Source organism: Plutella xylostella, chromosome 10, assembly GCF_932276165.1.
Source record: "Plutella xylostella chromosome 10, ilPluXylo3.1, whole genome shotgun sequence".
Classification (NCBI taxonomy): Eukaryota; Metazoa; Arthropoda; class Insecta; order Lepidoptera; family Plutellidae; genus Plutella; species Plutella xylostella.
The window spans coordinates 5,997,635-6,020,453 of record NC_063990.1 but is presented as its reverse complement, the minus strand read 5'-3'; the positions used below and the strand labels follow the sequence as shown (position 1 = coordinate 6,020,453).

The window sequence follows — 22,819 nt, the reverse complement described above, 5'->3', positions numbered from 1 at the left end:
AAAAAGGAGGAAGTTCTCAATTCGTCTGTTTGTTTTTTAAACATAATATAATATCAAAGCAAGACAAAGACAGCATTATGTAGATTTAATTTCGATTAATTGGTGCAAGCCGCCTTTTATTTACAGCTTAATTTAAATAATGTTATAATTTTATTTATTTTTTATTTCAATTATTTTAAAAATATTTTAAAATACAATAGCCAACAGGCGTACACTAAACAAATATTACGAAAAAAAATACAACTAAGATTCAGTGATAACCTAATTACAGGCTATCACAACATGCATAACAATACCTAACCTAATAACTTAATATATTAGATTTGTTTTTTAAAATAATTACAAATAAGTAAGTACTTATACCAAATTTTTAAGTAGCTTAATCGATAGAACTAGTTAACGAATGGACTAATTGTCAACCAAAACCTGAAACTGTACTCTGAACTTGACACTCATTTACGATATTCGATACTCTAATGATATTATGGTAAACCTATTAAACCTTGATAATTAATTAAAATTGACAATAAGATTACGGTGCTAATGATAGACCAGTATTCACGAGCACGAATTTATCGTAAAATGTAAGTGGAAAGAGTTACAGCTAATGAAGTCTCCTCGCAACGAAAACTAATGAGGAACATTTTTAAATTAAAAAACAACAAACACTCACACCTTTTACCAATGTACTCCCTTACGGGGTAGGCAGAGGAGGCACTTTTCGCCAGTGTTATGTCAGTCCCAATGTAATTAGGGGGCGGGCCTATTGCCATTTTACGGGCACATCCAAGACCCGAGAACAAATATCTGTGTTTAAACAAATATCTGCCCAAGCCGGGAATCGAACCCGGGACCTTCGGCTCAGTAGTCAGGGTCACTAACCACTACGCCATGCGGTCGTCTATACATATATATTTTTAAATATTATATGAACTTAATATCATTCCGCTTCTAACCTTTAGGTACTAGTCAATTCATAGTTATGAACTGTTACATCAATCACTAGAATATTTTAAAATCTAGAATAAAATTCCGCACCGCGGGATTTATTTACAAAGTAAGAAAAAGTATATATGGACTGAATGGACTAGCCATCGTACCGAAATAAATTTTAGTAAGTTGTACTTACAACTTGCTGTAATTTAAGAAAAAAATATCCAACAACCCCGAAAAATACTTAAAAAATACGACAAGACAGTTCTCAATTTACAGTTATTTAATGGGTTAAATTAAACTAAAACTCAACTACTGCAATTTTAAAATATATATATAATATAATATTTAAAAAAATAATACCTACGTACACAAGAAAATATTATCTTAATCTTAATCAGAGATCAATAATGTCAACCACTTTGGATGGCTTAGTACATCAGAGTGGAAAATAATGCTGTATTGTTACTCACAATATTTTTACTAAATACTAAGTAACTGTGGTGCTAATGGCCCATGAGGTGTATGTATACTGAAGAGAGCTTTTATTCTGTACTTAGCTTATATTTTATAGCACAAAGCTTTTACAGAACACGTTTTCGACCAGACCACATTAGTAAATGCTCTAACTAAATCAAATGGTATATTTCTGAATGTTGCCAAGCACTTAATCCGAAAGGTACCTATGTAAATTTATTTAGAAAATACGTTTTTTGACCAAACTGAGCATTTGCAATAAAATTTGAGGTGTCATTAATTATTTGTATTTAGGCGGAAATAAAACGTGGCACTCCATCTAGGTGAAGAATAAAAAAGATACGAGTAATTTTACGATAGCTATGAACTGTTGATATATTATGGTTAAAAGGCAAAGTGCTCTACAAAGCTCTCGTCTTTAAAAATACCGCGTAAACAGATACTTCTGTTTTGCACTGATAATAAAGGAGATTGTTACTGTCTAAAGCTTCATTCCCATGATCCACAATGGACAACATTTCAAAAAACTAAAGCTGCTATAAATCGAAAACCATTTCGAGATTTAGCTCTAAAGGCCACAAAAAAAATGTTTTTGTATTTTTTGGATGTATCATTTTCGAGAAAATCATAAAATAGTAAAAAAGTGCTGATGACGTCATGCATCAGGTGCGATGCATTTTGATGATCAAAGCCTATAGATTTAAAAACAAAGTAACTGTCACTTTCATTTTTGATTGACGTTGACGTTTTATCGTGACGTTGTTGTTTATTTGGGTCATTTTCATTAATTCTGTTCTGACACTTTCTGACTATTTTTTTTATTTATTATTAAGAGATGACCTCTATATAATATGTCCCAGAGCATGCCACTGCCTACACAGCTGAAAAAATGCTTCTGCTTATTTTTTTTACATGATAAGTACCTACTTTCCATCATCAGAAATATCAAGGTCATTTGAAAATGACCCATTTGTTGGTTGGCATGTAAACAAAGTTTAAATGTCACTTGTCAGTGTCATTTATGTTTTTTTTCGAGACTCAGGCAATAGACAAAAATAAAAATTGAGCGTAATATGTGACGTCACTTCCGGTTTTAAAATAATTAACTTTAAAGTTAAAATTAACATGCAAAAATTTATGTATATACAAAATAAAAAAATACGGGTCCACTAATTTTCTATAAACTTTCCGAATAACTAATAAAAATATAGGGTAAAGAAAATGAAATGTTGTCCATTCTACGGAAGGGTCACAACACACTGGGTAGGGACTCGTCCGTGGTAACACAGGATCAAGCATACTTGTTTAGACAACGATTTTCAGCTTCAAAATGTATTGAATTTGACAATAATTACTTTGTAAATGTTATTTAGTTTTGACTTCGCAGTAGGGCCCAAGATCTGCGTGCGTCGCTGTCCGTGGTCGTCCGTTGTCCGTGAGGATCCGTAGAATCTCGCACCGTCGGCCGCGGAGACTGCCGGTTTATTCCCTTGGCGTAATAAAGTTAGTTAAACGCCTCGTTAAGCTAATTCTAAGTAAATAGCGCAAGACCGCGCCATTCTCTCGAGTTGATTTTCAGCTTCATTACCTCGGCTAGCTGAATTCCGCTTCAAAATATTTATGAAACAAATGCTCTTAATTTGTTTAGTTCAAAATTTAATGCAAAATGAAAATTCAAAGTTGGGTGCGTTTGGGATCCTTTGTGTATCCGAGACGCATGGTTTATTATTAATCTATAATTTTAAAAACTTCTATATTCGCATTTTGATAGATTTCTTTATGAAAAAAAAAACAAATACCTACGTAGGCTACATAATTATCATTTAAGAGTATGCACATCATACTCGTACACATCCTTTCAACAACCCTGATCATTATTACTAACCCTTCCACTGGAACTAGAAAAGTACACACTTACAACTTATATTGAGTAATTTTAAGATAAAGAGTAAAGAGTGAGACGTTTTCCAAACTCCAGTAATTTATGGCATGTTTATTTTACTGAAAAGAGCTTAGCGGGGCGCAACTTCGAAGTTTTAAATTGTAGTTCCAAAGTCGTTAAAATTAAATTTTACGCTTAATGCTCCACTCCCTATCAATTTTTAGCAGTATGAGACTGCACAAATTATTTTCTCTGCGATTATTTTACATTGTTTGCTTGTTTATTTAGTTTAACCGGCTTTAAAAAGGATTTTGTTTAGTAAGGCCGACTGTTGCCTTTAGCCCACTCTTTCATTTCCATACCTACACCATGTTAAGGTAAATAAAATAAATAACAATACAAAGGAAATCATATGGTTGCAATCACGACGCAACAGTATTCTGTAACAAATGGAAAAGTTGCCCAAACAACCGCGACAATGTTAGCCAGAAAACCAGAAATTTGCCTCGTAAAACATTTGGGACAACACAAATTGGCTGTGAGATAAGATTGTGTGTGTGGTGTAGTGAATAAATTGTGACCGAGCGGCCAACTGCCACTTCCCACCGTTCATGTATCACATAAATCACATTTGTGCCAGATACAGGCGATCAAGTCAACACCGATTTAAATCTACGTAGGTAGATTCTATCGGCTTTAAAGGCCTGAAAAAAAGTACTGTGCAGGTACATAAGTACGTAGTATTTTTCGTGCGTAAATTTAGGAGCCAACTCGTTCTCATTACTAGATTCTATAATATTTCAGCACGAGACGAAACAGCCCAAGTTTTGGTCAACGACAGATAGATAATACTAGGTATATTAGTAAATGTGACTGAAATATTCTCATTTATAATAATGTAGGTGTTACATTGATATGGCGAGCTGGGGGAGGTAAGGGTCTAGTACCTTAACAGATTTCAATCCTAACTAATATTATAAATGCGAAAGTAACTTTGTCTGTCTGTCTGTTACTCTTCCACGCCAAAACAACTGAACGGATTTGAATGAAATTTGGTATACAGATGATCTAGACCCTGAGAAAGAACACAGGCTACTTTTATCCCGGAATTCCCGTGGGAAAACTTTTTGAGGCGAAGCGAAGCTCACGGGAACAGCTTGTAATATATTAGTAAAGAATTTCCAGTGCACGGATGAGTTAAGTAATCAAACGTCTTTTGGTGTTGAATACGGGAACAAAATAACAGCAGTAAAGACCTAATATCAACTGAAGTGGTACTTTATGTAAGCACTTTTCTCTTTCTGGAAGGAGTTTTAGTTTTTCATTATGCCGCTCTGGAGCTAAGAGTTGCGGAGAGCTCGCCATAGTTTTTTCCCCACACAAGAAATAAATTTGTTTTGTTATTTACTTCCTTGTTTTCTAGACGTACGATGCTCTGGAAATAATGAGGCGGGTATTTCTGCTGGGGTTTTATGAGGAGTTCTCCGTAAAGATTTGCATTTCTTAAGTGAAGCCCGGACAAATATATACTTTTATACTTTTTTTGGTCAATTTTACTACATCTTAAGTAAGTAAGTACCTACCCATACAAAATACATAGTAGTTTATTTTATAAAAGTTATGCCATCCGAGTGTGTAGTTAGGCATACTGATGTGTTTATGGTCATCCTCTATGTAGTCTATGGTCACCTCTTGTCTCATTACTAATAAAATGGCGGCTAACAAGCAAACACATATTTCTATTATTTATTATTATCTAAGCTAACCCGCAAATACTTCAATGGCGACGAGGACGGATAAAATTTACGCACCACGGGTGAAAGGTGAATAAGTTACATTTGGTGGGGGGCGAAATAATTCATGTGGGCAAGTCTCAAATGGCAAGCGGAGCAGCGGGCGAGAGATGCGAGGCGAGAGGCTCGCGGTTCGCTGCAACTTCGAGGACGGCCGGGGCAGGCGCGGCGGGACCGAGCGACAGGCACGAGACCGGCGCGCGATCAGCTACCGGCGAAGATACCCGAAGAGCAATCGGCCAACATACTTTCCCTAGACTTCGGATGTGGATCAGCAGGCGGCGGCGAGTGCGACAGGCGCGCCAGGCCGCTGAATCACTAAGAAGGAATGTTCCGCAGTCATCAACAGCAGGCGGTGTGCAGCAGAGGCCGAGGCCCTCGATGTGCGTGGAGGGAGCAGGCGGTGTGCCGCGAGGCGGTGCACGACTCAGCTGCAGCCGCGGTGGACGCGCCCGGCGGATAACTGGTCGCGATAAGGCGACTGAACGTCCACGACTGTTCGCGACTTTAGGGTTGGGACTTTGGGGAGATGTGTCATAACGATGAGACATGATAAGTGGCTAGTTATTTTATTAGGTGCATGTTTTTCTATACAGTATTTTCTATGATATTTTTGTATACAAGTTTTTTAGGTTATATTTTATTTTTACAATTAAAGGTGGAGGAATGATGTGTTTATGGTCATCCTCTATGTAGTCTATGGTCACCTCTTGTCTCATTACTAATAAAATGGCGGCTAACAAGCAAACACATATTTCTATTATTTATTATTATCTAAGCTAACCCGCAAATACTTCACATACGCAACGCATTGTGACACAAGGCAACGGTAAGTATACCTATTTTAATCAAATCATCAATACCATTTTAATTTAAGAAATATTTTAAATTAAACCTTACGATACGAGACAGTGCCGTTGTAATAAACTTATAACACTTTCCTATAAATTAGACAATAAGTAAACAAAGTTGTCCTGAATCTTGGCAGTGTCGGGTGAATAAAGGAAGAAAGGTAATTTATTTTATAGTGATCGCGGCTTGGAGCATCTATTGTCTTTAATTTAATCATTAATCTCCGTCACTTGATATCGTGGATATCGAATTTGTATGGATAAAGAAATGCAAAATCATCGAGTGAACCATGGATAAAAAATGTGTACAGAAGTTTACAGATATTTAGAAGCGTTTTTTTTTCAGTACATCGACTGTGTCGAAGTAAGAAGCACGTGACAGTGGTTTAGTATCCCAACTGTTGATGTGTACCTAGTACCGTTTGTAAAAGCTGTTACGCTGAAATCTAGCCCCTCTCCAATACAATCACTGTATTGGGAACAAGTGAGGTATTCGCATGGCAGACTGTACCACTTCTTTACTTGCACAATCAAATTCATGAGGCGTGCATTACCAACACACTTTCATCAGAGTTAACATTTTATAAAAACTACCTTTAGTATCAGAACTTGAGTATTGATTGAGCTGGTTCGTTAGATTTACTCCAGAGAAAAGTGTCTTAGTAAGTATACGCAAAGAAACAAATTTGAAATTAAGAAAAGTCCTGTTTTATGACAATTACTGTAATTTTATTCATATTTCATAGTACGTAAATGCCAGCAGCTTATTTTTCAGGCCTTCAGGAGAACGACCCACCACCTGATACATATTTGAAGAACAAGTTTGCAAAGCCTTGGCCTAGAAATAGCAATTGTTGCTGAAGTTTTGCAAAACATCCTACTTACTGAGAATTATTACAAATGACAATGGGCGTTTTGGGACCTATGTCCAATAACGATGAGTCATACATCGTTGGATAGCTCTTTTCAAGTGAGCAAAAAAGTATTATGGCGACAAATCCGTATAAGTTGTCCATTTTGAAATATATTCGTCGGAAGGAAGTATTTTTCTATGGCATTGCACTTTCTCTCCTGATGACAGTTAGGGCGTAATACACGTATTATTAAAATGGGAGAAATTACTTTCAACTGGGTTTACTTACTGAGACAATAAACAAATATAATATTATAATTAATGATGATCATTTAGTTATAAAAAATAAAAATGAATGTGAAAAAATAACAAAAACATTAAAATTACAGAAATAAAATATAAAAACTTTCAATGTACGATTATTCTAATGAGCCGTTTTCCTTGACAGCTGTCAGTTGAGCTTTTGGGTAAGCCGATAGATGGCGTGAAAACGCAGTGTACCAACTGTCAAAAATTACATAGAAGCAAAGAGTACTAAACTCAGAATAAGAACTCACTAGTTGTGATTAAATGTCGGGTGGTAGCGCGAGCCATCCTTTCGAGGCTCAGACTGCATGTGGCTTGGGATAGTGCTAAGTATTCTGTGAATAGTTCTACCCGCGCCGTCACGTAGTGTTCTTTTCTCTATGCGCGCCGTTTGAACGGGTGCTGCGTGCGAGAACTGATTTTCTATTTTTATTTATTGTATGATCCTAAATAAGATCCCAAAGAAATACTTACAAGACAAGATGAGAATGTGTGCCTTTAGCCTCACAGAATAACATATTGTGATCTGAGTGTGTTCTGAGGGTTTGAAAGTTGGTACAACCCCAGACAACGCCATCTATTTCTCCAAAAAGGAACTTTTTTTTTTTTAACAAACGCCTCATTCTATAATCGGTTTTTTGTCTATGGTGGAAAATTCTTCATTGAAAATCCCAACAAGTTACTGTGATTTTCTATTTTTATTTATTGTATGATCCTAAATAAGATCCCAAAGAAATACTTACAAGACAAGATGAGAATGTGTGCCTTTAGCCTCACAGAATAACATATTGTGATCTGAGTGTGTTCTGAGGGTTTGAAAGTTGGTACAACCCCAGACAACGCCATCTATTTCTCCAAAAAGGAACTTTTTTTTTTTTTAACAAACGCCTCATTGGACAGTAAATCAGGACTAGCGCTTCCGTTATTCATATTCTGCAAAAAAATACCTTTTCAACGACGTATCACTCATTTCTATTGGTGATGGTCCCAGTTTCCATATATTTGTGCCCAATCTCTTTTGAAAGTTTATAAGTGTGGATGGAAGTATTCGAATTTCTTTATTCAATAATTTTCAAACTTATTTTTGTATCAAAAGGTGTAAAACGAACCAACGCAGCAGCTGTAAATTGCATCATAGAAATGTGTACAAGTGCTGTATGCTTGCCGTCTAAATGTAACTATTACAACATAGACATTACGGTCGGTGTTTGAAGTCCTTAGCTTAATGTGTCCCTCACTGTACACTGTACACAAATGTAAGTAAAAGCTCCGACAGTATTCTGCTGCTGAAATCCTTCTGGCATATAGCAGCAGGGCTGTATTCAGGACAAAAGACGAATATTTTTTTTTTTTTAAATAGTCTATTTATTTTCCCACTGCTGGGCAAAGACCTCCCCTTTAATTTTCCACTCATCCCGATCCAATGCGGCTACCTCCCAATCCGGCAAATATTTGACGAGGTCGTCCCGCCACCTCCTTCTCGGCCTGCCTCTCCGCCGGCGCCCATCGTCGCCCGGCACCCACTCGGTCGCTATCTTGGCCCACCGGTCCGGGTGCATCCGGCAGACGTGGCCGGCCCAGTTCCACTTGAGCTTCGCGGTTTCGACACCAACATCGATTATGCGGGTTTGGGAGCGTAGTGCGGTGTTCCTGACACGGTCTGTCAATTTTACACCTAGAATATTAAATAAAATATTAATTTTTAAAAATAAATAATTATAAAACACTAAAAAATAGCGTTAAAAGTATTTTTAAGGAGACTTTAAATCCGCCACTATCAGGTTCGTGGCAACAATCCAATTATAATAGGTACTTTATCTGCGTAAGAAGGCAGTAATCTGCGTTTAGTATTTCAGCAGAATCAGAGGCAGCATTGGGAGAAGTCACTTGCATTCATAAAAGGAACAAGTTGATGATCACGATCTCCATTCTAGGGGGTGCCTACTTTTATGATGATGATCATGATGATGAGTGGCAACTGTAATATACATGCGTGCAGCGCAACCTGGGCAGTAACCGATTGACGCTATTCTAACTGTTTAATTTCCTTAGGGTACTACGAAAATTGAACGAACGAACGAAGAAGGGCTATCATGCAATCGGCAAGCCGAATACAACGAGATATAGTCGTGGTTCTCGCGGCATATTTGTTGTTCCGAAGTTTCGGAGCGAAGCGCGAACCACGGCTTTATCTCGTTGTGTTCAGCGTGCCGATTCGTTCGTCGATTTAGAAAATGACCCCCCTGTGCCGCAAGTCTAAAAAATTTTAAAGATGTCTATAGCATGTCAATTGGAACTGGACACAAGGAAGTGACATATATTTGCAAACCAAAAAAAATACAAAGAATATGAATGACCATAGGTTACTATGTAAATTATATTTGCGTAGCGTTATTCCTGGGTCCGGCCCTGGCTAAGAGGGCGCCCCACGGCGCGGATATTGGCATCGGCGCGACGCCGCGTCAACTTACTAAATAACAGCTCCGGTGCACTCCGGTGCAGCTTTCATTTATTTTCGCCTTCAACTTTTTTACTTAAAGAAAAGAGGGAGTTATAGTTAAAGATCCCGTCAATCGAAATGAAAAACGATGGATACTTGAGAGAGCGTCTGCAGTGTCGTGAATTAAATTGGCACCGATAGCTGCTCGTATTAAAGCATTGTGCAACACGGCATTGTGATGGAATTTTCAAGTAGAATGCCTATTACAATTACATACTCGTATACGGATTTTATCAGAAATGTAAGTATCTATTTTTAAGATATTTTACTGAACCTGTTACTCGCATACTAGTCCTGACTACTTCTGACCCTATCTTTTAAGGTACTTAGCAACAAAAGTAATATACATATTTCCTCGGATGTCATAGAAGTATTTTTTACAGCTTCTTTGGAGCGTAGATTTCGATAGGTTTCAATTTCAACATGATAATATATTTACACACTTTATCATTCTTCATATAAGAGGCTTAGCCTTTTACGTAAACTGGATATACCTAACCTACCTACCTACCTTATATGTATGATTTGAGTAACATAATATGTTACTCAAATCATACATAAAATATTATTTATGTAAATTATCGATTTAGAAACAACATAATATGTTACTCAAATCATACATAAAGTATTTTTTATGTAAATTATCGATTTAGAAACAACATAGATATTATCTATGTTGTTTCTAAATCGATAATTTGATAACTCGAAATATGGATTCTTAAAATACTTGCTGAACCCCTAATATGGAGTATGTCATTTTACATAGGTAGGTACCTCGGAAATCGGAATATGACTCTACATCACACCTTCGCAGTGTCATCCGATGCCGTCATCAAACCATAAAATTAAGATGAATTAGCGACTTTCTTCCTAAATTTAAAAGGGGTCTGGATAGATATGCCTGACTTTACGAAACTACTAATAGATACTACTTATTACTCTTTTTAAAAGAAGAAAGAAAGAAATTTGTAGACGTAAAACTTTATTTGGGTGAATAAAATAACACACACGACGGTTGAGTTTTTATAACACTTATATACACAATTGCCTAATTTCATTTCTGTATTTTATTTCCATTATCCTTCTACTTCGAGGTCTGATGGCCGTTGTAATATTGTTATCCCAGAATTCCCAGATAAATGAATGTCCTGTATACTGCATTTCATGTTTGGTTTAGTGGTCTTGTTGATTTTTTCATTTTATTGTTGTTGTCACTGAAAAATAAAGTAAGTAGGTAAATTGTATGGATAGTTGACAGAATTAAGCTTATCCTTATAAGTGGGTACCCATTTTCACAAAACTTAGTGAGTTTAAAAACGAAAACGCTAGAACAAAAACCTAGGTTAGTAATTAAACTGATGCCAAATTACTGATAAAAACATAAAAATATTTCCATTTTACGTAATTTCCTAAAATAATTCGCACACAAGCTTACCTTATCGATTTTCCAATTGCATACTGCAAATACAAACATAATAATTTAATAAAAGATGTTTGTTTTCTAATGTAAAGACGTAACAAAAATACTTTCAAAGAATAGCAGCAAACTTTTCGGCGGAAAATTGAACATGGCGCTAGCGCGCCTCCAGTCCAGCGCGCATGCGCCATAGAGTTGTACCTAGTGCAATGTAACTTGCTTCCGACCTATGCTTGAATGAAAAAATAATCGATGCTGGATCGATTCCTGGGTAGATAGGTACTTTTATTATAATCATATTCGTTTATGGTAAATACATTAGGTACTCATCGGAAATTAGTACTGATAAGGTATTTGTGCTTTACAAAAGCAGTATTCGATACTTTTCCTCATCCCTTACACATCTACTTTTGTTACGTAACATCAACTATTAAACATTTAGGTAAGAACATAAAATATCGTGGAAAAAATTTAGACCTTACTTAGATAAAAACTATAGTAAAAAATGTTTAAATCATTCGAGTTCAATAATCGATTATATTCGATTACTGACACTATTTCATCAATTTACCCCATCTCTACTCTATTTTTTTTTAATCGCTTGGAAAAGTCCATATAACATCATAGAAGCATTATGAATATTTTTTCTAGCCAATGTTACCAGTTGCAATTATGAATTATGAAAATGTTACATAAATAATAGAAATTATCACGAAAACCAATATAAATGGAGAGTATTTAATTCTTTTCATTATTTTTAACTACTATTTAGAATAATTAAATTTATTTGGAGTACTTTAAGGTTAAAAAAAAAAAAAAAAAAAAAAAAAAACACGCACTCACGCCTTGTACTAATGTACTCCCTTGCGGGGTAGGCAGAGGTGCATTGCTGCACCCACTTTTCGCCAGAGTGTATGTTAGTCCCAATGTAATAGGGGGCGGGCCTATTGCCATTTTACGGGCACATCCAAGACCCGAGAACAAATATCTGTGTTTAAACAAATATCTGCCCCGGCCGGGAATCGAACCCGGGACCTTCGGCTCAGTAGTCAGGATCACTAACCACTACGCCATTCGGTCGTCTTAAAGGTTAAAAAAGTATATCGATATTTTCGATTGTAATTTCCTTACGTTCATGGCCACACTCATGGAGCCACTGACAGGACTAACTCGGAATATGGAACAGGCTACCTCGGTATATGGAAGAAACCATAATCCTACCTCGGTATTAGGGTAAATCGACATGTGTAATGTATTATATTTTTTTAAGTATAATAAATGTGTTATCAATGAATCTGTGTTAAGAAATATAAAATTTAACATATATTCTTACAGAAGACAATATTTCAAATCAATATTGATGGTTACAAATGCTTATTTTTCTTACTTACTTTCAAATGTTGTGATTTACCTCGGAATAGGGACGCGTTATCTTAATAGTTTATCTTTGATTCGAACACAGTTATTTTTCTGCTTTTATAAATGAATGGTATTGAATATTGTTTGTACCAATACACACACACTATATTACTATACAACATTAATCGTTTCTTTGATGCATGATCTCCACTCTAATTAAAAAGTAAAAACCCAGTAGCTTTTAAGTTTAGTTAAGTTTAGTTAAGTATAAGGGGCAGTCTGAAAACCAGCGTTGTGTTGTTGTTACACAACTCGCAACATGTCTGAGACTGTTCCTTTTGTCACTATATACCTAGATTACTAATTAGTTAAGTAACCTAATTTAATTTTGTATTATTGTATTTCGGTGTGCATTTAGTGGCAATAAATACCTTTTGAATTTGAATTTGAAAAATAATTTAATTAAGCTGTAAGACTCTGCCATGTGTGATAGTCTTTAACAGAAATAATATTAATGTTTGACTATGTTTATGAGGTGGTGGTGTTTGGAACACTTCTGCTTTGCCGCTGCGTCTATCGATGATGTGTACATGTACATATAAAAGTGCATGTACGGTGGCCTGCGCCTAAAAGTATACAGGCGGAGTTTTTAAAATAGCGATCTCAGACTCACATGCTGCTCAAGCACATCCACATAAACACCACTGCTACACACATCACACACAACACGTACCCGGATATATAACAGATGTAGCTGGTCCCTTCATCATCAGGGATCGCCATTTTAAAAACTCCGACTGTATACTTTTAGGCGCAGGCCACCGTACCTACAATTGTACACATCACCACACATTATGTCATCATATACCACAACAGGGATCACCCTCTCTGCCACAGCACTAATGTTAACCCGCCAGGAAAGTTTGCTGTCTCCCATTTTAGAGATAAACCTACTTTCAATGAGTACAGGCAGGTCACGCTCCTATGTGTATCACCCAGAGAATAAGAATACTTGTAAGAAATTCAGCCACCACAATATTTTGGCAATTTTTACCTACCTACGTCGGTTCAATTAATTTTCAATGCCTTCACGTTCAAACCTTTATTATAATTACTTAGGTACCTACATTATTAAATTGCGCACTTTACCTTCTATGAATTCCCATCTCAAATTAAATTTTGAACACGAACGTTCGTAAATAGGTATCTATCGATTTTTAGGAAAATGATATTATATTAGATTTTGGAGTTCGGCTCCGACAGGCTCCGGCCCTCAGAATAATGACTTCCCCGCTTCGACCCTTATTTCCCTAAAACATAATGGCAAAGGTGTCATTGAAATTAATCTCGCGGCTTGATGACAAATCCGCACGTAAAATATTGCAGAAAGAAGATTATATTTGATTGAAAAAGCTATTCAATATTCTATCCTTGAGCCCGCTCTACTCTATCCTTTAATTCTAATATTTTTTGGAGATATTACTTACTAATGTGACAGTAGATGAGTTGAAGAACCGATAGCAATTTTTTGACGTAAAGGTACTATATTATGTACATGGTACAATGATGTTTGATTCAACAATGATTAGATTCTGGCTAACACCCCAGGTACCCCTAGTTAGTAGAAGGACTTATTATGTATAGGATATACTTTTTGGCCGATGACGATATAGTTAATTTAGAAAATAATATAACACATTGCAATTTAAAGTAGGGGGCAGTAAGTATTTTAATTGACAAAACATTTCAAAATTATTAGAATATTACCAAGGCGAAGTTATTAAACAAGGACTACCATTGTTTCGATTTAATTGTGGTACCTATGCGCCTTTGGATTACAAATTCTAAAAGTTCGAAACAAACTTTATTGAGCCTAACGAGTTGCGTGACCTCTTTTCCATCTAAGTATTTTACTCGCACTCAATTTGGCAATGCAAAGTATGTCCTATTTATGGAAGAAAACGGATACATTTGCCAACATAAAATGAGAAATATGATCCCTCTGGTCCCGAGTAAACACAACCCTTCACTACCGTACAACAGTTTCCTTTCAAAACTGTACAATTCTAACTTTTTATGCCTTTATATAGAGTTGATTTTATTATTCTCAGGAAAACACAAAAAGCCTGATATGATATATTTACTGTTTATCGGACAAAATATGGTAAGATTCAAGATATATACTTGGGCATTCGTAAACTTTTTTATTTTATGTTGATCATTATTTACCGCTATAAAGTTACATAATATGTATTATTTTCGGGCGTTTTTACGAATATTCAGATAGCCATTATTTTAAAGCTTGGTTTAAGTGCGGATATTATGCGTTGCACATCAAATTCGTAGAAAGGCTAAAGTAACATCTGCAAGCTTCAGCCTGTAATCCGGAAATACATAGTACCTATATGTCAAAGAACCGATAACGGGTAGCAGAGCAAACGAGTATTCGAGTGGAGAACAGGAACTGGTTGGACTTTAGAGTTGATGGTGTCTAAGTTTTACGATAAAATTATGTTGTATAATGTTGCTCATTTTCATCTGTACCAGTCCACGTTCCACCAGAATTTTCTTCTTCTACATCTCGGAAAGTTATTGGCACTTTTAATATTCGTGTGACTGTATTGAAATTACACCTTAGAATAAATCCTGGCTATGGCGGACTACATAATGTTTTTGTTTCTGATTTGTGTCGCCTTCTATGATACTCTGTATAATAATAAACGGTTGGGGCTATTCTCTATATGCACTTTCGCCGGGACACTACACTCACGAGAACCACGCACGAGCATTAAAAAAGTTTCGGTGATAGGTATATGGAACGTCAATACTCGTAGTACTTGGAACTTTTTCATTGTTTGAGTGTATTATTAAATACTTAAGATTAGTGACACAATCATGTTCTTGACTTTGAAAGCCGATCGCGTTCGCTGCGGTTTGATGACATTGAATACATAAACGCATTTTATAACATTGTCAGCGTAACCGCAGTTTAATTCAATCTACTTATAGATGCGTAAATATGACTGTTATCCAAATGTTTACGTACACAACTTAAAATCTTTACATTCTGTGATTTTGACCTTATGTACACAAAACCCTGTACTAGATACTTTAAATTACCTATAGCAGCTTAGACACCAGCAGCATTAAAAAGTTGAGCACATACAGGGTGGTTCTTTGCTTGTGCTAATTTATTTCCAGTCGAGGGCAGAAGCAATTTCCTAAAACAAACGAAAAGTGAAGAAATTTATTCATATTATTCAGAATAAGTAGCGGCCGCGCACAGCGCCCGGCGACTCGCTCTAAACGCTCGCTCTACGCTTCAAGAATTACCCATAGGTAGATATAGTATAGTAAACAAAAGAGATAAGTATAACCCCCCACCTCCCAGGGCAAACAGTTTCATCCTAAATGTCACAGATGAATGATAGATGATGAAGTTAATCAATGGAGCTGTATCGATAACAAATTCTTTAACTATTGGATAAAATATTATTTTAACCAGTAACTATAATCTACAGGGTGTTGCAAAAAGGGTATATCAAGCCGAAACCAGCATGTGCAGCATGTTATATCTAAGCCCGAAACTGAAATCAGAATTTCAAAAAAGTTTACCGTTTTCGAGTTATTGACGATTGAAGTTTCAAAAAATCACGCAGAAAAAAAGTGGTCTAACAACCCTAAAACAGCTGATTACAAGACCCACTGACCTACATGTCAATGAACTCTGTCTCTGTTACTAGGACATCATGCACAAAATTTGAATAATTGCCATTTTACCCCATTTTCTCTTTTCCCTAAAAGTAGGGAAAACTAATTCACAACAGAATTTGTAGTTACATGTAGTGTTCAGGAAATTTAAAACTAAGATAATTTACGTCATAGGTACCTACAATTGCCTACTACAGCCTAGAATCAAATTAATCGTGTAACTAGGTAGGTACTTACGTGCGACATCCAACATCCCGAATATTCTGATAAACACAAAACACAATCACACTTACCCACTATCACTTGGTTTTAACGCACAATAAATTTACCTACCTATTTCTTCCATAGTAGGTACTAAATAAATTAAAAACTGTCTTTACAACAAACATTTCGCGACAGAAATATGTAAAAGCATTACACAGTCTACCTACACTACACTTGTGTATGCTTAAAAGTTTGCAATGTGACTAAATCAAAGTACCTAAATAACAACAAAATGTGCATTTGTCAAAGCCGCCGCCCTTGGCTTTGATATCGCCGCCTGACGCTGCCGGCCGCCGCGCCGCGCCGCGGAACTTCTTTGATCTAGTTAGAAGAATTACGTATTTCCTATTCATAGTTACCTACCTACTGATTTTCTGTTAATCGCGAGGGCAACACACGGGTCAATGCAGGTGTGTGTACTTTACTTACTAATTAATCATATCTCCCAACGATCGGGTTCTGCCAAAGCTAGTTTCAGGTAATTTATTTATTTGATTCTGGTATCCCATAGGCACTATCTTATCTAAACCATTATTAAACAAAGATAGAAAGAAGATAAAAAGAGAGACGAGAGTTTTGACCAATAGAAAAACCAATAAAAATTTATTACTTTTGACCAATGGCTCTCCAACTTTAAGAATTCGCGCGCGAGCAGCGCATAATGGTCTCCTGGTAGCCTGGTAGTCAGTCGCCAGTGTCGCCACGCGACGCTTGTTCAAACTGATAATCACCGAAAGAATTGCATGAAAAAAGGCATTGAGCTCGTTTCATAGCACAGTGACGTGAGGGAATATTTTGATTGGTGATGTAGGACTGCAGGATAACTCTGCTTCTAAATAAGCTTTCACCACTTAGGTAACAGAACAATGTGCAATGTACTATTGTAGGTATTTTATTCACGAATTCGATTCGATTGAGTGAATTACTACTTACTTTCATAGTGTGAGTAATGAGTTTTAATACGTACTTTTACCTTCATAATCATAACCAATACCAACACGACAGTGACAAACCCTAGTTCAGCTCTAATATTTTCACCGACACGCTTAGGAGAAGAAGTAGGTACTTACCTACCTCAACGTATCTACGGTATCCACTTTACCTGAAAAAACTTTGAGAACCAATGAACTCAGATTGTCCTAGTAAAAGTAACTACATTATTAAGATAGAAAAAGAAAAAAGATATAACTTATCTATGAAGTAAAAGAGAGATAGATACTTCTTTATTTGTATTACTTTAAAGTATTTTAATGTCTAATTGTCTATGTATGTGTTAATATGATGATTTGCGTAAGAAAGAGATAAAACTTTTCGTTGTTAATAGCCTTCGCGTGAAATAGAAAGAAACAGCATAATAACATGCATTTTCGTCCTTAAAGCTAAGCCTTTTGTCAACACAACTGCATTTCCTCAGTGACGCTATGATTGGTTCGCGGCGCGTCAATATTTTCGGCGCGAAATTTGAAATCAAAGGACTCAAAGGAATGCCGCCGGCCGGGCGGTCTCTCAATCAGTTCAGTTGCCCTGGCGCATAGCACCGCGAAGCATTGTTATGCTAATTTAATTAGTTATTTGGGTTTCTTCGCGTAATATTGGTGGCGTAATCCGTGTAATGTGAAGTGAGAGTTCATAAACAACCTGATTGTGTTATTTGATACGGCGATAATTAGGTATCTAAGCATAATCTTTAAAAGTGTAGTGAAAAACCTAATATCGTATGGTAGACCTTGGAGTGAAAAGTAAAAGGACAATTAAGTGTCCAAGTTCAGTTGTAATGTGAAGTGTTAATAATGATAAACAAAATCAATGTGACGGCCGGCGTTATTTCACGGTTACCAGAGGATTTTCCTCTTACCTACTATTGGATGTAAGAGGTATGTTACCTATCTTTATTTAATGTACGTAGGTAGTATTTTTTTATTATCTATGGTATTTATTTTGGTATGAAATTCGTTTGATGAAGTCATTAGTAGGCAACTGGTTAGGTATCTAAGGCTTGTCTAGTGCAAATCCACGTTTAACGTAAAAAAAAATGGTAGGTAGGTACCAGGGTGGTTGAGCCGTGTCCGCCCGCCAGGAGATGCGTGCTTGTGCTATAGTGCATCTAATACTTATACAGAAGTGGGGTACTAGGGTTATAGCGTATAAGGTCGTCTGGTATGTCATGTTTGTAGTTATACGGAAGTAGGGTACCAGGGCTACCAGAAACAATCATCAGGGTTGTCAAAAAAGTTACAAATAAAATATGGATTAAGTTTTGTATGGAACTTTTTTTTATTCGTGCGCCCAAATCTGACATCGCCAATGACTTTTCCAGAACGAGTTGTGTGGACCCTTTTCGGCTTGATATACCAATTTTGCAACACCCTGTATATGTATACTTGGAAGGGTTTCAGGTTGGGATTTGTAACTATACAAAATTTTCCGACAATTTTTTCAGTGCATGATTTATACATTTTACAGTTCATAATTTTGATATTATCTTATATCTGCGCCTATATTTTTGTAAGCCTCCACTTTAGATGCGGATGTGTGGCGCGGCAAAGATCTTTGGGAGTTGTATATCGATTCTGTGCTATCAATTGATCCGAGGTATTATCACGAATATAACGACTAATGCATTTGATAAACGTATAGAGTTATTTATTGGTTACCGACAGTGTTTGGTATTATAATTTCAGTAAGTTATTCTGGTATGTAAGGGCGTTACTCGCGCTAACTAGTAACACAGTTTTAGAACCTTCCTCCTATTAGGTACATAATACATTTAGTCAATTAACTGTAGTTAATTTTAAAAATGCTGACAGTCGTTTCTCTTAAAAATGTCATTATTTTCTAGATTGTGAGTAGGTAATAATAACTCACGCTCATAAAAGTAACTAAGTACTTCTATGTCAGTTTGTGGCAAAACAAGAGTATCACGTATCACTTAGTCGTAACTTTCATTAATGATTTAATTAAGGCGCAGGTTGATTCGCTCTGAATTTAACTAATGGCTCTCAGAATTGTGTCCAAACATGTCGAATGGGGCAATAAAAATTATGTATTGCGCAGCGCAAATCACCTTTATTTATGAGGCAGCGAACACCCGCGGAGCCACATTTGCTGCCTTTTAAGATATTTATGACACATCCCGCAGGCGGCTTCTTTGTCACAGATTTTCTTTGTACTCACACAATATTACGAATATCTAATAATATATAAACGTGAAAGTCTTTCGTTTGTATGGAAGCAAATAACGCATAACAGGGCATTACGATTTTGATATTGGATTTTCCCACGCTTAGCTACTGTTATAATATTGTAGTAGTCCCTAGGCTAACACATATCAACCTTTACTATCCCTGATCCATTAAACTAATACAAGGCTTACTGGCAATAACAACAGTAGGTCACACTAATATATTATCTTCCTAAGCACCTATTACACTATTCAGCTGTCCAACCCTATAATCCAGGCAGCGCCTAATTAGGAGTGATAGAGCACACAATGGCAGGTCACGTTAATTGGCCGTAGTAATCTGGTGGCGGCCGTCCACGCGTATATTCCCAGACAATGGCAGCGGAATGGTGGAGGAAGCGGCGCTCGGACCGGCCCGCCGCCGCCGCCGCCGCCGCCGCTACAATGGCCACTAGGGCACCCGGACTGCATCAAAACTCTTAAGTGGATTAAATGCCTGACAAAAGAGCTGATTGGCTTTCCTAACTCGTGACCCGCGCGTGACGTCGCAAGCGAGCCATTGTTCAACACTTGCCATTGTTTGTCGACGCCCGCTCCGCTGTTTACGGCTTGGAAATTTTAAATAAGCCTTTATGACAGCAACCCCTTCTTTTGTGTAATGTACGGTATTGTCACGTATTGTCCTGGAGCTTTGAGCGGTTGAGGAAAATTATCTTTTTCGCGAAAATGTGATGGGCATTACGTGTAATACGTTTCGTGTCAACCAAATTCGTAGAATTCAATATATAAAGCTCTGGTTATTTACATATTATGATGGTTTAACAAAGTTACGTTTTGTGTTTCTCGGAAATGTTATAGGTAAATGTTGTTTAATACGTAACCATTTGCACTGAGAATCCCAACTGGGAAATCTCTAAGCGCCACTTACGTGTGCAACGAAGCGGCAGCCGCACGAGACGTCGCCACTAAACCCGCTGCATACGAGTACAATATCGTTCCCACATCGACGTTGCTGCTCGTATTAAAATCATAAATTTAATTCATCTCTTTGTTTTATCAAAGCATTATATCAAAATGCTGAGCCAGCTGCCGCTAACTCGGTTTGGCCGGCCCTAAAGTTTCAGTGTTATGCAAATTTTACAGAGTGTAGGCTAATTTTCAGTTAACTAACGTTGTCATTTCAGGCGGAGGGTTGAGGCAGTTGTCTGATTTTGCGAGCCGCTACAGGACTTGTTTTTATTTGTCAGCTTCTTTGTCTCGATATAATAAGTTGGTAATCTAAAGATGAAGAATAAAGAAACTGTGATAACATCAACCTCATAGCACAAAATGACACACAAATCTGTTTGTATCTAACATTCTCCGTAAATATTTGATAGCTATTGTGTAGTGGAATGTACGTGTATACGTATCTACTCCGAATTGAGTTCCGTCCTGGGAGTAAACGAATAACTGCGGATATATTGAAAATGATGTATCCCGGACATATTGGCTTTAGATGTTTATTGCCTCCCTTTTATACGATACTTTATTAAACTATATGAATGTAGCTTTGATCTTTTTAGGTTAACGGTTAACTATTATATTTAAGGATTGTGGAATTTTATTGATGAGCGATTAGTGATTTAACGATTACAGAGTTTGTTAAGTAATTCCTTAATTAAGTAGACCCATAACTAGTATACTTATAGAGGATGTTGCAAATATGGTATTTACTACCGACATGGGGTGACTCCGTAAGTAGTAGTGCTACTTAGTATACTTACCACTTTGTAACACCCCATAGAAACGCCTGCACTCCTCCTTTGATCCCCGCTATGTTTGTTATTTCAGTGAAATACCTGAAAGAATGTTATGAAAATGCATTCGGCCTTCGAGCAAGGGCCCGCGGGTTCATTGTAGCGCGAAGAATGGAATCGCTGTTCAGACAATACCTAGCGATTTTTGAGAAGAGACGCGATCCAGGGTCCGGGAGGCTGGCGTGACGTCAGAGGGTCTCGCGGCGCGCGGGGGGCGGGGGGCGGTGCGCGCGGCGCGGCCCGCACTGTGCCGGGAGCGCGCGCCGCGCCGAGTCGCGCCACTCGACCCGCGAGCCGCGAGGTGACCGACCCGCCCCCACGCAACACGCGCGTACTACTACTACTCCATATCGGATGCACCCAGCTTGCGCCGGCACCGCGGGAACCCCCCACGTAGGTACCACTTTTAATGAACCCAACTGATGCCCCCTGATTCTAGAGATACGCGCGATGAAAAGTTATACTCATTAGGTAAAGTTGAAAAAGAGCGGTTTTGCAGAAACGTAAAGCACTTAATTCGGTTGCGAGTGTGTTGCCAACTTGTTGAATTAATGTGCCCACGGGCAGACGGACTGTTTAATTAAACCCAAACAGAGTCCGGTGTTTTGCAACAATTTACATTTATCATACGTTTATGATTATAGTGGGAAATATCACACGTTCAAATTAATGGCTCTTTAATAATTACTATTATGAGCTCTCACTCTATGAAACTAAAATTGAAAAACACTGTGAAAATTTCAGCAAGAAATACAAAATGGAAATACTTACGCAAATTCTTTAGCTTTACAAAATGAATACAATGGGTCAGAGAAAAAATACGACACTGTGTACAAAAAAGAATTAGCTAGCGTTTTCAACAATTTAATTCGTTCGGAAATTTGATTCATAATGAAATTATACTAGGTACAATCTATGGTACCAATACCCCCACAGTGCGATTTCAGAATTGGCACCATAATTTTAATTAAAGTTGTTCTGTATGACGGGTACATTGACCTGGTTTCGAGAAGTTCACTCAAGAAATTCCACTCTGTATTTTATTCTCATATTCATATTCATTTATTATTTCAACTATTCTCTCTTAATTGTTAATGATTTAATCACACGATGAAATCCATAAAATTTAATGACATGAATAATAACTAGCTGAATTCAGCACCGTTTAAATTAATCGATGGATAGCTGTAATTGCTTCTGCGAAACAGGAGTGAATGTGCTACGAGGGGCGTCGTAGCCCGTAGCAGACCTCGCTACGAGCTACGAAGTGCTACGCAGCGCCGTTGTAGTTTAATTTTATTTTGCTGTCAAGTCGAGTAATATTGATAACGACGACGTAAAAGTTTCGTTAGATTATGATGTATTCTAATAGAAACATTGACCTTGGAATATTGTTTTGACTGTCCCTACTATGAGGGAGTGAGCAGTGAAAGTGAGTCCTTCTTTCTCCACCTTAAAGAAGGACTCACTTTCCACACTCTCGAATGCATCTA

General features: G+C 37.1%; 1 protein-coding gene and 1 long non-coding RNA gene across 3 annotated transcripts in view; one reads left to right on the top strand and one right to left on the bottom strand.

Moving 5' to 3' along the window:
- Nucleotides 1-8,451: 8,451 nt before the first annotated feature.
- LOC125489075 lies at nt 8,452-15,745 on the bottom strand. The gene is made up of 2 exons (XR_007266726.1): nt 15,492-15,745; nt 8,452-8,770 (listed from the first exon to the last, which is right to left on the bottom strand). It is a non-coding gene; the product is annotated as an uncharacterized LOC125489075 (long non-coding RNA).
- A 5,802-nt stretch (nt 15,746-21,547) lies between these two features.
- Nucleotides 21,548-22,819, top strand: part of LOC105387247 (5-hydroxytryptamine receptor) — a 41,963-nt gene continuing 40,691 nt past the window's right edge. The window contains exon 1 of one of the 2 annotated variants that reach the window (XM_038117765.2): nt 21,548-21,719. The gene's annotated coding sequence lies outside the window, so the exon portion shown is untranslated. Of the gene's footprint in view, nt 21,724-22,819 lie in introns of both variants that reach the window. The other variant, XM_038117766.2, reaches the window with a different exon arrangement.